This window comes from Suncus etruscus, chromosome 1, assembly GCF_024139225.1.
Source record: "Suncus etruscus isolate mSunEtr1 chromosome 1, mSunEtr1.pri.cur, whole genome shotgun sequence".
Lineage (NCBI taxonomy): Eukaryota > Metazoa > Chordata > Mammalia > Eulipotyphla > Soricidae > Suncus > Suncus etruscus.
This window is the reverse complement of record NC_064848.1, coordinates 184081393-184096239: the sequence shown is the minus strand read 5'-3', so window position 1 is coordinate 184096239 and position 14847 is coordinate 184081393.

Below are 14847 nucleotides of genomic sequence, written 5' to 3'. Positions count from 1 at the left end.
AAAGGGGAGGGGGGAGACAGATAATTCGATCTCATTGTAATCCACGTTTAAAAGAAGTGCCCTGGTGGAGGGCCTGTTCCAGGTCACTATTCTGAAAATTGGCACAAGGGGAATGGCCTCCAACTCTGTTGGGGCTACTCCCCCCAAATTCCCTGCCCCACTCACAACCCTTTCTAAACGCCAAGGTCCCACATGGCCTGGGGCACCTGGGTGGTACCGAATATTCATCAGGGTAGGGGCCAACCACTGTACTGTCCCTGATTCCCGTCATTCTCAGGCAGATTTTATATTTTTTTAGTCTATTTTAATGATTGGATATGAGTGAGCACTGGGAAGGGGACATGAATTCCCCTTGATAAAGTCTCAGTTCCATGGAGGACGTGAGTGGCCCCAAAGGCTGCCACTGTGCCCTCTCCCCAGCCCGCTTGCTCCTGTACGGGCTGGTTTCTCAGCGGCAGGGGCGGCTGGGCCCTCCCCCCCACGGCACTGCTCCCTTGGTGGTGGTGGGATGTGGCCCCTGAGCTCCCCTGTCAAGCTAAAGCCTATCATCTGGCGTAGATTCCAAGGATTCAGTCAACGGAAAGTACTGGCTTCTGTTTTCTCTCAGAGGCATATTTAACTGATGGCTTCTGCCTCCGTGAATCACTGACACCATGATTAGGTGTGCCTAAAAATAAAATGAATAATAATAAATGTTCAAACTGCCAGCAACGTTATGCACAAAGGGGTAAAACTAAGCTTAATTTATTAATTTCCAAGGCCCAATCACTTTCAGCCCTCGTGGAAGACAGGAGCCATCAGTTAGATGAGGTTAGGCCTCCCCTCCTCCTGATAGACTGATTGCCAATGCATACTAGCCAGGTGGTGCACTTTAGCTACCTTGGACAATGCTATCGAAGGTGCTGGGAAGGAAGGCAGGCCTCTGTTTGGGGAGAGCTGCACGGAGCCCCTTCCTTCCACATTGCAACAAAGGTAACAAGGCAACAACCATAAAGTGTGGGCAGAGTCAGTCAGGTAATGCTTTGCGCAAGTAAACTACCTCAAGGTATAAAGATACCTCAGTAATTACTTTCCTTTTTGTTTCCCTCACCTTTTTTTTTTTAATTTCTTTTTCTTTTTCTTTTTTTTTTTTTTTGCGGCTTGCTGATATTTTATATAAAGAGAAAAGAAAAAAAGCAAGAGAAGCTGATAGTCTTGAATATTTTATTTTTTTAATGAAAAGAAAAAAATGAGAAAGTTATGTTTCATGATTTCTTACAACATGAGCCAGTGTAACCCTTTGGGGAATCCTCTCTGGGGGGCCGGCAGCTGTTGGGCTGGCTGTTGGGGGCTGAGGGGCAGCGAGGGAAGGCTCTCGGCCTCCATGCCTGGGGCCGGGGGTCTTTCCTGCTAAACAGGGCTGTGTCCCCCTCACTGCTCCCTCCACCAGCCAGCCTGGTTCCCCTTTACCTTCTTGGGAAAAGGGCAGGGGTGCCACTCAGCTTCCCCCACCATCGGTGCTGTTAAGATATTTAAAATACTGCCTCCGTTTTATCAAGGAGAGAGATAACTGAAAAGGAAAATACCCCCTTTTACAAAAAAAAAAATAAAAATCTATTTCTCTAGTCTGAAATATGGGAACCAAGATTCCGTTCATGGGAGAGACAAGTCCCCTCTGTGCCTGCAAAGGACTGTGCCATGGCACCGTTTTTCATTTTCTCATTGTTTTTGTTTCATTTCCGATTCATTGTGATATTCTTGGTCTAGATCTATGTTGTCAGACCACTGCTTCTTCTCCATCTCCCTCTCCTTTTTGGATTGGTCTCATGGATTCTCAGAGTCCCAAACGTAGAGAATTAGGGTGTAGTGGGTGGTAAAGGAGAGGGGATTGGAGGAGGGCGACTGGGTTCTGTCTCCATTCATAGATCATTTTTTTACCTAGACATCCCCCCTTCCCCCAAGAGAAAAGGAAGCAAGAATGTATATAGGTCTCAGGCCAGTGTAATTCAGCTTCCCCCTTCCCCCTTATCTGAACCACACAAAAGGGTCTCCCAACTTCCATCTCTGGCTCTATAGATGCTTTATCCCCCCAAGAAAGCAGTTACTGTTCAGACATCGGCCGTTTAGTGAGTTTCGGTGTGTTTCCAGCAGCAAGCATGCTTTGATGATTCGGTTCAGACTACCGTCAGGAAGGAAAGAAAGCCCGCAGTCAGTACCTGAAATACAGTTGTTGCAGTGTTGGGTTCTCCTGGGCTCTTGCTCTTCACCCTGGGCCCACGTCCTTTTCTGAGACTGATTTGGCCTCCCCAGGAGACCCAAAGTATGGCCAGGCACTGCTCTTCGGTGCCGCTGAGCTTTGCCCGGCAGGAAATCAATGTAAGTGCCATGACCCTATCAGAAAACCGCAGGAATAAATAGGATTTGGTGGATACGGTTTATTTAGCAGGAGAGAGGACCTAATTTGGTAGGTCCCCCTTTCACCTACAAGCTAGATTTTGGGGCAGTTTCTTGCTCCTCCCACACAGCACCTCCATTTCCAGGTGAGAAGCTAAGGTGAAAAGCACTGGGGGAGGCAGATGATGTGAGGAAAGAACAAAAAAAGACTTTTCAAAACCGCTTCTGTGCTCTGAGATAGGTGTGTGTGCTGCGTGTATGTTTGTAAGAAAGACCATCTCTTTTAGGATATATATTTTTTAATTCTGTGGAACATAGAGAAAACCAAAATGGTTTGTTTGATTCACTAACTTGGAAGCTGCATCGGACAGTCACCCCCAATGGCTTTATTCCCCACGAAGGCTCTTTGGGCCTTCTGCAGCCGGGGCTGTGGGCTCTGCTCTTGGGACAGGCCCAGGGAGGAAAGAGCCATTTTTTTAAGGATTGGGAGGCCTTAGTGCCTCCTCTTTCCTTTGTCTTCTCCCTAGTCCTAGTCCCTTGCACCCCACCCCTATCCCACCCCCCAGCTCTCTACTATAGCTGTTGGAGCTAGTCTGTTATGCCTCACTCTAGCAGCAAAAGACCCTGTGTAAAACCTAGAGATTGTGGAAGGGGGCCGCTCCAGCTGCTGCTTGATGTCCGTTTTCCTCTGTGCCAAAGACGGACGGACTGGCTGAATCACAGCAACAGCCATCTTTGAATATGTGTCTGGGCTGTCCTAGTCACAGAGGGCTCCTGGGGAAAGTGTGAGCTCAAGACCAGTTGCTCCCCCCCCCCCCAACATGGGTTCCCAGGGATGTGTGTGTGAATTTTGCCAAGGCCTGGTGGCACTTGCCAAGGGGTAGGGAGCTGAGAAGGGGCCACTGGCTCCTGGTTGCACTTTGGGGAAGGGAGAGGTGGCGGCCCGTTGGCCTGTGCTCTCACCATCCCCAGCCCCCAAAACTGAGTTAGCAGGGCGGGCAGGCGAGTTCTCTCTCAGGCTGGCAGACTGGCAGCGAGGAGGGGCCTCAGTTAGCTCTCCAGAGTGCCTTCCCCTCCTCTCACCTCAGACAGACCCTCTGCCAAACCGGGAACTGCCTTGCCATGTAACTACCTCACAGAGCCTGGAGGGGGCACTCGGGCTCCTGGCTCTGAAGAAGCAGAAGCCTCTAGCCCACCCTTCCCTCCCTCCGCTTGCACAGGTCTGGGGCTAGTAGGGAAGGTCTGGGTGGGGCCTCCTTTGCCTCGAAATTGGGGATATCCCAGTGGCTTTGACCATTCAAACCTTGAAACTTGTTTGGCTAAGCCCATAGAAGGCCAACACAACAGCAGAGCCTGACCTGATAGCAGGAAGATAGGAGACCACTCAGCAATGCCAGGGGACTTAAAGCCATTTCCGCCCAAACTCGCCATGATTTAGATGCAGAATGTTTTTCTCTCGGATGCAGACTTAGAATGACACCAGCTAAAAACTTATAGTGACACCAGCTAAAACTTGAGTTTCTTCTCTTTGGATACATAAGGCTTCTCCATGGGGTACAGGACAGTAGGGGATGCCTAGTGACTGAAGGTGGATTTTTGAGGCTGAGGGCCAGAGGCTCTGCCCTCCTCAGTCCCAATGCAGCCCTTTGGGGCACAGTCTTAGGGTACCATAACCTGGTGCCTTGGTATGGTTGAATCCGGACTGACAAGACAAAAAAGAAAAAAAAAAAAGTTGTTTTTTTTTTTTCTTCTGAAAGGAAATAGCAAGAAGCTCCACAGGAGCGTGTGTTTGAGTAACCACAGTGATGGATGCTACAGATATAAATGGATGAACTACCTCAATCCTTACAATCAGATTGGAACCAAGGGCATACGACTCCCGGCCATGAGAAGTGAGTTGAGGCTAGTGCCGTGAAAGATTTGTCCTTGAGGGATAGGCAACCCCCTCAGCAGGACCCCACACTCAACCCAGTTGGATTGGGGAGTGGGGTGGGACTGGCCACTAGTCCATCCCTCTGCCTTTCTGTCCCGGGGTCCCATGTTTTGCCCCCTCCTTTCTAGCTTGTTCTCCGCTCTGTATCTTTGTCAGACCAGAGGGTGAGGAAAGGAAGATTCTCCTCCAACAAGAGGGGGCCGGTTAGAGGTAAAATCTGGGTGTTGGCTTGGTACCCACCACTCCACCCCAAAGTTAAGAAACCAACAGGGTTTCTCTGAGGTGCTCCAGCTCCCCTGCGGGCCCTTCTGCGTCTTTGTGGCTGCAGTTGGCTCTAGGAGGAGAGGGGCTGGAGCCTTTTAACTTGAGGGCCTGCTGGTCCCTCAGGCCATCTTTGTAGTTGGGGAGTCCACTGGGCGGCCCCAGCCCCTCCCACCCTCTGAGGGAACTCCTCATAGATGCCCCATTTCACTTTTGTTTTATCTACCTCTTAGCAAGACAATAGAGAGAAATTAGGTAGTGGCAATTCCACTTGCTTAGGTTAGGGGGGGAAAACATTTCTTTTTCCAAAGGAAATAAAAATCTACCTTAAAAAAATATGTTCCAAAAAATTAAAAAAAAAATAAAAACCAAAAAAAATTTTTTTGAAAAAGGAGACATTTTTTCCCCCAGTAACCGCTGGATTGTTTTGATTCCCCCTAACCATTTTTTCTTCCCTCCCCCCATAAATTACATTTCACTCTGGCGATTTTTCTCCACTTGATGATTATGTGATTTTTCCAACAGGCACGGCTTTCATACTCTTAACCCCACTCTGCGCCCTACTCCCCACCCCACTCCTGCCAGTGACTCTCCCTGTGCTGCTCCCTCCTAGTCCCCCCCTGACCTGGTGACATTAGTACCCCTCACAGAACAAAGGCTTGGTGTTGGGCTGCTGAAGTCTCCTCACTGCTTTCCCCATCGGGGTTCAGGCCACTTGTAACCTTTTTCGTGTAAATGTGTACCCCTCTTCAGTGTAAAGGCGTTCAGAATGAATTTCAGCAGAGAATGAGTTCGCCCCGGAATGAACAAAACCCCACCACTGCCCCGTTCACTCCCCTTCTCACCAGTAATCCTGTTCTGGTGTCCCAGAAACCAGTCAAGTCACAAAACCCTCCCTCAGTTGAGGAGAAGTGATTTTGTGCTGGGCAAGAGAAAAACAGACTGGGCATCATGGTGTGTGTGGGATTTGGGGAGGGGCACTGGAAGGGTCCTGCTTGTGACTGCTACCCTGTCTTGTAACTGCGGCCACTTGGAAAATTGTACTGGGGACCTGCCAGCGGTCACCCCTGGGATTTGATTGTACCCTCCTGCTTACCCTCACCAATGTGTTGTATTCTGGCCAGGAGTGGTGGGACAGCGGGCTCAGTGGGAGTTTGTTCTTTTGCTGGATGAGTGCTCCAGTTTTTCTTTCCCGTGGAGGTTGTTTACAGCTACAAACCACTTCATTCTGCTGTTTCTAATTCAAAATAAAAATAATAAAAAAAAACTTCTATGGAAAGCTGCGTGTGTATCTCGGGAGGGTGTTTGGATCCACATGAGGATTCCACTTTCCAAGGATCCAAGTTCAACAAGATGAAGTGAGCAGTGTTTCCACCCTGCACACCATCACGTCAAGGTCTCAAACACTGGGTTGTGGATGTGGTTGTACCTGGATGATAGGGAGAGGCCCTCTGTTCCCAGCACCTCTTCCTTCTCAGGCTTCCTGGGAAGGGCCCATTTAGCATTTCCCTGTTTTCCAAGATCACTAAAGGACAGATTGAGAAAGGGGCACTTCATGTGACACAATAGGCTCTCCTGACTTCTGTGTCTTCCCATTTTCCACAAGACAGCCTAGGCCGCCCATATTCATGGGAACATGCCAGGTATGAGGGACACCAACACCTGAAGGCTTGAGTCAGAACAAAGTCTTAATGAAGACACAAGATTCATTGCTATAATCTACCAATACAGTAGTTGGGGCCAGGGCGATAGTACAGCAGTAGGGTGTTTGCCTTGCACACTGCCGACTGCAGATGGTCCCTGGTTCAATTCCTGGCATCCCATATGGTCCTGAGTCTGCCAGGAGCAATTTCTGAGCACAGGGCTAGGAGTAACCCCTGAGCACCATCAGGTATGACCCCAAAATTGCCCTGTCCAAAACAAAAAAAAAAACAGGTAGTTCAGGTAGTTGGCATTCCTGTGCTAACAAATGTCATAGGTGCAAGTAAATTTAGGAAAAGCACTTGAACTAGAGAGAGATGTTTCCTTGCGCACAGCCCATCCAAGATAAGTTCTTGGCGCTGCATATAGTGCCCCAAACACTACCTGCAAGTATAGTATGACCTCAAGACAAACCATTACTGCTTCAGCTGTTTACTTGCAGCAGAAAAAGTCTAAGCCATCAGAGGTTTTTTCCCCATCATGTCCATGTTACTGTCAGGGCCAATCAAACATCGAACGAGAGAGGGTTAGAAATGATTTAATGATGGTCCCCGGTGCCTGCCAGGAGCTATTTCTGAGCAGATAGCCAGGAGTAACCCCTGAGCACCGCCAGGTGTGGCCCAAAATAAATTATATATATATATATATATATATATATATATATATATATATATATATATACACACACACACACACACACACACACACATACGATTTAATGAAGGGAGAAACAAGGAGGCCAGGGGCCTGACAGCCAACCCCCAGGTCGAGAGTGAGGGAGAAGGCTCAGGTTGGAACCAGGCAAAGGACCAAAGGGAAACAGTAGCAAAGGCAGCAAAACAAAACAGGAGCTATAAACGTGTAAACAGTTTCTCCAGCAATTCGGAGGCCATCCAGTTGGATGGAGCAATCAGGCAGGACCTTTAAACTTAAAGGGACACTTATAAAAGGTTATGGCTGGTCAGGGGCATAACCTTACAAATGGTTTCCTTACAAATCTAGTTTCCACTTCCGGCATGTGTGTTTTTGTTTGGCCTCCTTGGAAAGCCAGATCAAAATTACAGATTCAACTGTCCTCATTCTCATGGTCAGTGGGAGGAAGAGCAGCAGGAGATGGCTACAGTTTCTACCCTCTCACCTCTGCTCTGAAGATTTCTACAAGTTTGGGCCATGTGGGTGACCAAGCCTGGAATCCTGACCCATCTTGCATCAATTTGATGATCCTCGACTATAAAAATTGTCTTAAGATCTCCCTTTGGACAGTGGGATCTAACTTACTCCATGGAGTGAGGAGGGCCATGTTCCAGTTAGGAGTTTTTTTTGTTTATTTGCTAGCCGGTCAGGAGAGTCATTGGAGTTAGTCTGCTTTTTGCCTCCTGGCCTCTCTGTCTCCTGCTTCTGTGCCACAAACCAAACAACTGCACTATTAAAACCAACTCCCCATACCAGTAGGGGAAAGGTAGAGTAAAATACAAAAGTAACTATCCAGTGGGCTTTTAAATATCAAGGGAGGAGGAACACCTTTGTTTAGGGCAGGGTCTCAAACTCAATTTACCTGGGGGCTGCAGGAGGCAAAGTCCGGGTCAGGCAGGGCCGCATAAGGGATTTCGCTTACCGAATATTCGCAATAAAAAATCGCATTAGTGGGGGCCGGGCTGTGGCGCTAGAGGTAAGGTGCCTGCCTTGCCTGCGCTAGCCTAGGACGGACCACGGTTCGATCCCCCGGCGTCCCATATGGTCCCCCAAGCCAGGAGCACCTTCTGAGCGCATAGCCAGGAGTAACTCCTGAGCATCACCGGGTGTGGCCCAAAAACCAAAAAAAAAAAAAAAAAAAAATCGCATTAGTAAGAAAAAAATCGCGCATACCCCGAACAGAACTGTTCAGGGTATGCGAATGTTTAATGCAATATTTTTCTTAGTAATGCCATTTTTATTGCGATTATTCGGTAAGCGAATAATCGCGAATACTGCGATAGTTGAAGGCTGGCCATGGGCCACAAAATGTTGTATGGAGGGCCGCAAACGGCCCCGCGGGCCGCGAGTTTGAGACCCCTGGTTTAGGGTTTTTAGCTAGGTTCACCTTACAACTGATCACTCTGTTGCTTTAAAGCTAAAGATGTGGGCCCGGAGAGAGCACAGCGGCATTTGCCTTGCAAGCAGCCGATGCAGGACCAAAGGTGGTTGGTTCGAATCCCGGTGTCCCATATGGTCCCCTGTGCCTGCCAGGAGCTATTTCTGAGCAGACAGCCAGGAGTAACCCCTGGGCACCGCCGGGTGTGACCCAAAAACCAAAAAAGAAAAAGAAAAGAAAGCTAAAGATGTGGGGCCAGCGAGCTAGTACAGCAGTAGGGAGTTTACCTTGCACGTAGCAGATCAGGACAGATGGTGGTTGGTTGGTTTGTTTGTTTGTTAGTTGTTTGGTTTGGGGCCACACCCGTTGACACTCAGGGGTTACTCCTGGCTATGTGCTCAGAAATCGCTCCTGGCTTGGGGGACCATTTGATGCCGTGGGATCGAACTTCGGTCTGTCCTAGGCTAGAGCGTGTAAGGCCAGAAGCCTTACCTCTAGTGCCACCGCTCCAGCCCCCAGACAGTGGTTCGAACCCTGGCATCCTATATGGTCTTCTGTGCCTGCCAGGAGTGATCCCTGAGCGCTGCCGGGTGTGACTAAAAAAAAAAAAAAAAAGGGGCCGGAGAGATAGCATGGAGGTAAGGCGTTTACCTTTCATGCAGAAGGTCATTGGTTCGAATCCCGGCGTCCCATGTGGTCCCCTGTGCCTGCCAGGAGCAATTTCTGAGCACGAAGCCAGGAAAAATCCCTGAGCACTGCCGGGTGTGACCCAAAAACCACAAAAAAAAAAAAAAAAAAAAAAAAAAAAAGATACCTCACTGGTTTTCAGTGAGGAACACAGTATAACAGCTATTAAAACTGTAGGATAGTTGATTCGTATAAGCGTATTTTGCTTTGGTGAAGTGGCCCATAACATTTTTTTTTTCATTTTTGGTGGGGTTCAATTCCTGGCATTCCTTATGGCCTACCCCACCCCCCAGCCTGCCAGGAATGATTTCTGAGTGCAGAGCCAGGAGTAACTCCTGAGCGTGTAGCCCAAAAGCCAAAAAAAAAAAAAAAGAAAAAGAAAAAAATTATGATCTAAATTTTTGTTTTGTTTTTCTGGACCACTCCCACCAAAGCTCAAGGCTTACTTTTGATTCAGCTCAGAAATTAATCCTGGGGCCCGGATGGATAGCACAGCAGTGTTTGCCTTGCAAGCAGCCGATCCAGGACCTAAGGTAGTTGGTTCGAATCCCGGTGTCCCAAATGGTCCCCCGTGCCTGCCAGGAGCTATTTCTGAGCAGACAGCCAGGAGTAACCCCTGAGCACCGCCGGGTGTGGCCCAAAAACCAAAAAAAAAAAAAAAAAAAAAAAAAAAATTTATCCTGATGAGACTTAGGGAACCATCTGAGTTGGCTGCATGCAAGATAAGCACTGCCCACTGTACTATCTATTTCTCTAGCACTAAAATGAAACATGTACAGAAACTTTTATAACTTTCGCAAGTGTTTCACATCTGACAAGTGCTAGTGGAAAGTAGGGATGTGGTGGTGGGAATTCATGCTTTTGGCGTGGCCTCTGCCATGTCCACAAGTCATCCTTTGTAAAAACATCACCAAGTGATGTCAGAGGGACTGACCATTGCTTGAAGGGGCGATGAATTTTGATGAGAACTGATTGGTCACCTTGCTCCTTGGGAGTCCTACTCTACCCTCCTCCAGAATAGCACTATATGCTCCTCTCCAACCTCCCCCACCTTTTATTTTATTTATTTATTTATTTATTTTGGTTTTTGGGTCACACTGGCAGCACTCTTCACTCAGAAATTGCTCCTGGCAGGCTCGGGGGACCATATGGGACGCCGGGATTCGAAACACCGTCCTTTTGCATGCAAACCAAATGCTCTACCTCCATGCTATCTTTCCAGACCCTCCAACCCCCTTTTTGTGTGTGTGTGTGTGGGTCACATCTGGTTACTTGGCTCTGCACTCATAAATCGCTCCTGGCTGGCACAGAGGACCTTTTGGGATGCCAGGATTCAAACCACCTGCCCTGGGTCAGCTGCTTGCAAGGCAAACACACTATTGCTGTGCTATCTCTCTGACCCCTCCTACCCCTTTTGTTTCTTTCCAGGTGTGACATCAGATCCTGGGGGCCAGGTGCCTGTGGGTGATTTTTCTCTTCACTGTGCACCTTAGGGATAAATAAGAAAAGTGGCTTCTGGACTGGCATTAGCTCAGCAGTTAGTTAGCAGTCACAAGCTTTGCTTTGAAACCAATCACCTCTGGTGGTTCGAATCCCCCAGGTGCTTTCCGGTCCTTAAAAAAAAAAAAAAAAAAGGTGGGCCGGGAGACTTATGTGGCGTTTGCCTTGCAAGCAGCTGATCCACAGCCAAAGGTGGTTGGTTCGAATCCCGGTGTCCCATATGGTCCCCCGTGCCTGCCAGGAGCTATTTCTGAGCAGACAGCCAGGAGTAACCCCTGACACCGCTGGGTGTGGCCCAAAAACAAAAAGAAAAGAAAAAAAAAAAAGATGGCTTTTTTTTCTTTTTTCTTTTTTTTAGTAATGGCATTAGTCAGGTGGATTTTGATCTTGGCTTTTGAAATCCCTAGGGCCAGGAGAGTCTCAGAGTCCTTCAGGGAAGTCTGAAGGCTGTATGGGCCAGGCTGGGGTGAGTCTTACATGTTCCCACAGATCCATGTTGGTTTTCAGCTCTGAAGGAAGCAGGATTCTGGGATGGCAGGTGTCTGGGAAGCCTTTGCAATAGGAGGACAAGTAGTAGAAAGAGAGGAAAGAATGGGCTCTATAAAGTGGGGAAAACAGGGACCAGAGAGATAGCATGAAGGTAGGGTGTTTGCCTTGCATGCAGAAGGATGGCGGTTCGAATCCCGGCATCCCATATGGTCCCCCAAACCTACCAGGAGTGATTTCTGAGCGCATAGCCAGGAGTAACCCCTGAGCATCACCAGGTGTGGCCCTCCCCCCCAAAAATAAGGTGGAGTGGGCGGGATGCTGCTGTTTTGGGGGCCACTGTAATTGAGGCTGAGATTTAGGAAAGAAAACCAGTGAGCCCAAGGATAGGTGAGCTGGTTTGTTGGTCAGAAACAAATGATGATTTTTTTTTTTTTTTTTTTTTTTTTTTTTTGGTTTTTGGGCCACACCGGTTGTGCTCAGGGGTTACTCCTGGCTGTCTGCTCAGAAATAGCTCCTGGCAGGCACAGGGGACCGTATGGGACACTGGGATTCGAACCAACCACCTTTGGTCCTGGATTGGCTGCTTGCAAGGCAAATGCCACTGTGCTATCTCTCCGGGCCCTAAAACAAATGATTCTTTGGGGCCAGAGTGATAGCACTGCATGTAGGATATTTGCCTTGCACAGAACTGACCCGGGTTAAATTCCCAGCATCCCCTAGAGTCGTTCTATCCTACCCAGCCTGCCAGGAATGATTTCTGAGCACAGAGCCAGGAGTATCCCCCTAAGCATCACAGGGTATGCCCTCCCCCCAAAACAAAAACAAAAAGAAACAAATGGTTTGAGAAAAAAAAATCAGCTGCTGGACAGCAACTTCCAGATGCTCAGCGGCAGGTCTGGGTAAATCCTTCAGGCTAAGGGGAGAAGAGAAAGGAACCGAAGGGTTCAATAGATTACGTGTTTTGCAGACAAGATCCCTGAAAATTCTCTCCCCATCACTTTATGGTTCCCCAAGTGCCACTGGTATGACCCCTAAGCACAGTCAGGAGTAGCCTCTGAGCACACTACCAGGTGTAATCCCCCCCAAAAAAAACAAAAGTAAAGATAAAAACGAAATGTTAAGTCTGACAAGACCAGGTTTCCCAGCTTGATTTGCCCAAAGTGAAGGATTGTGCTCCAGAGATGCATAAGAATGATCCGAGGACCACGACCATCACCGGAAGGAAGGAAGGAAGGAAGGAAGGAAGGAAGGAAGGAAGGAAGGAAGGAAGGAAGGAAGGAAGGAAGGAAGGAAGGAAGGAAGGAAGGAGGAGGGAGGGAGGGAGGGAGGGAGGGAGGGAGGGAGGGAGGGAGGGAGGGAAGGAAGGAGGGCGGGAGGGAGGGAGGGAGGGAGGGAGGGAGGGAGGGAGGGAGGGAGGGAGGGAAGGAAAGGAAGGAAAGGAAGGACCTGAGGAGATGTAGAAGCTGGTAGGAGCCTCTTATGAGACTGGGGGCCTTTAAGCAATCAGAGGTAGACTTTTGGGAAGGGGTGCACTACCTGTTTTTTTTTCTCTGAAAAGTGAGTGTTGGGACAAATTTTGGGAAACTCAGCTAGACTGTGGGAGGACTTTGGTGACCCAATTGTAGCTTGATGATATTCATGAGAAAAATTCTTCTCCCAGTGAGGCTAAGAGAATGCCACATCATTTGCTTAATTTAACTGATTTATTTATTTTGGGGTTTGGGCTGGCTCCCCTGCAGGGCTCAGGGCTTACTTCTGGCTCTGAGTTAAGACTCAGGGATCAAATAGGGTGCTGGGAGTGAAACCCAGGTTAGTCTCTTGCAAGGCAAATACCCTACTTGCTATACTATCTCTCTGGCCTTCTAATTTTGTTTTTATTTATTTATTTATTTATTTATTTATTTATTTATTTATTATTTGGGCCACACCTGGTGACGTTCAGGGGTTACTTCTGGCTTTACGCTCAGAAATCACTCATGGCTCGGGGGATCAAATCTTGGTCAGTCCTAGGTCAGCTGCATGCAAGGCAAGCCCTACTGCTGCGCCACCACTCCAGCCCCTAATTTTTTTTTTTTTTTTTTTGGTTGGTTTTTGGATCACGGCCTGTGATGCTCAGGGGCTACTTCTAACTCTGTGCTCAGAATTTGCTCCTGGCAGGCACGGGGGACCATATGGGATGCCGGGATTCAAACTACCATCTATCCTGAATTGACTGCTTGAGGCAAATGCCCTACCGCTGTGCTATCTCTCTGGCCCTAATTTTGTTTTATTTAAAGTGTCACATCACTTATCACAGCAGGCTGGACATGTGATGAGGCTGATACTTGGTATTGACTGAAAACAAACAGGAGGACCAAACAGGTTTGGAACCTATGGAAGTGGAAGTCAGGGCTTTCTTATCTCTACCCAGATGTTCTCTCTTGAGAACAAGCAGGATTAGGAGGGGAAAAAATAAAGATCTTTCTAGTGAGGACTGGAGGACTGGAAGACTAGAAGCTTGCTTAAATATCTTGGTTCCACATGGAACTATAATTCCCCCAATTGCAGAATGGTCTCAGGTTCCAGAATAAAGATATGAATGTCTTTGAGCCTTTGTTTCCTTTGTTTGTTATTTGTTTTGCCACACCAGGTGACAACGTTCAGGGGTTACTCCTGGCTCTGCACTCAGAAATCGCTCCTGGCAGGCTTGGGGGACCATATGAGATGCCCAGGATTGAACCTGGGAGTGTCCCAGTTTGGCAGCATGCAAGACAAATGCCCTACCACTATGCTATCACTCCAGTCCCTCCTGGTCATTTTTGAAGAGGACTTGTGCTCTGAAGTGGCTGAGAGTCTTTGCTAGTCTACCTCCGGCAAAGCTGGATGTTTCGAGATGTTTTACCTTTCTGACCTCTTCAATGCAATTTGTGGATGCCTTGCCAACATAGCTCTTTCAGAATAAAATCTTTTTTTTTTTTTTTTTTTTTTTTGGTTTTTGGGTCACACCTGGCAGCGCTCGGGGGTTACTCCTGGCTCTATGCTCAGAAATCGCCCCCAGCAGGCTCGGGGGACCATATGGGATGCTGGGATTCAAACCACTGTCCTTCTGCATGCAAGGCAAACACCCTAACTCCACGCTATATCTCTCCGGCCCCCAGAATGAAATCTTTCATTGTTTTTCTTTCATTTTATTAAAATAAATCTGTGATTTTAATTAATTTTTGAGTTTTTGGGTATTTTTTTTTGTTTTTTGTTTTTTGGGTCACACCCAGTGACGCTCAGGAGTTACTCCTGGCTCTATGCTTAGAAGTCATTCCTGGCAGGTTTGGAGGACCATATGGGATGCTGAGATTCGAACCAGGGTCTGTTCTGTATTGGCCACATGCAAGGCAAATGCCTTACCACTGTGCTATGGCTCTGGCCCCGAGTTTTTGGATTTTGGGGCCACACTGGGCAGTGCTCAGAGGTTACTCCTGGCTCTGCACTCAAAAATCTTTCCTGGCAGTGCCAGAGCAATAGCATGGAGGTAGGGCATTTGCCTTACATGCAGAAGGACAATGGTTTGAATCTGGGCATCCCATAGGGTCCCCCGAGCCTGCCAAGAGCGATTTCTGAGCGTAGAGCCAGGAGGAATCTCTGAGCGCTGCTGAGTGTGACCCAAAAACAAAAACAAAAAAAAAGAAGAAATAAGTCTCTCCTGGCAGGCTCGGGGACACCTGGGATCGAACCTGAGTCAGTCCTGGGTCAGCTGCATGCAAGGCAAACACCCTACTGCTGTGCTATCGCTCCAGCCCCAGAATAAAATGTGTGTGTGTGTGTGTGTGTGTGTGTGTGTGTGTGTGTGTGTGTATGT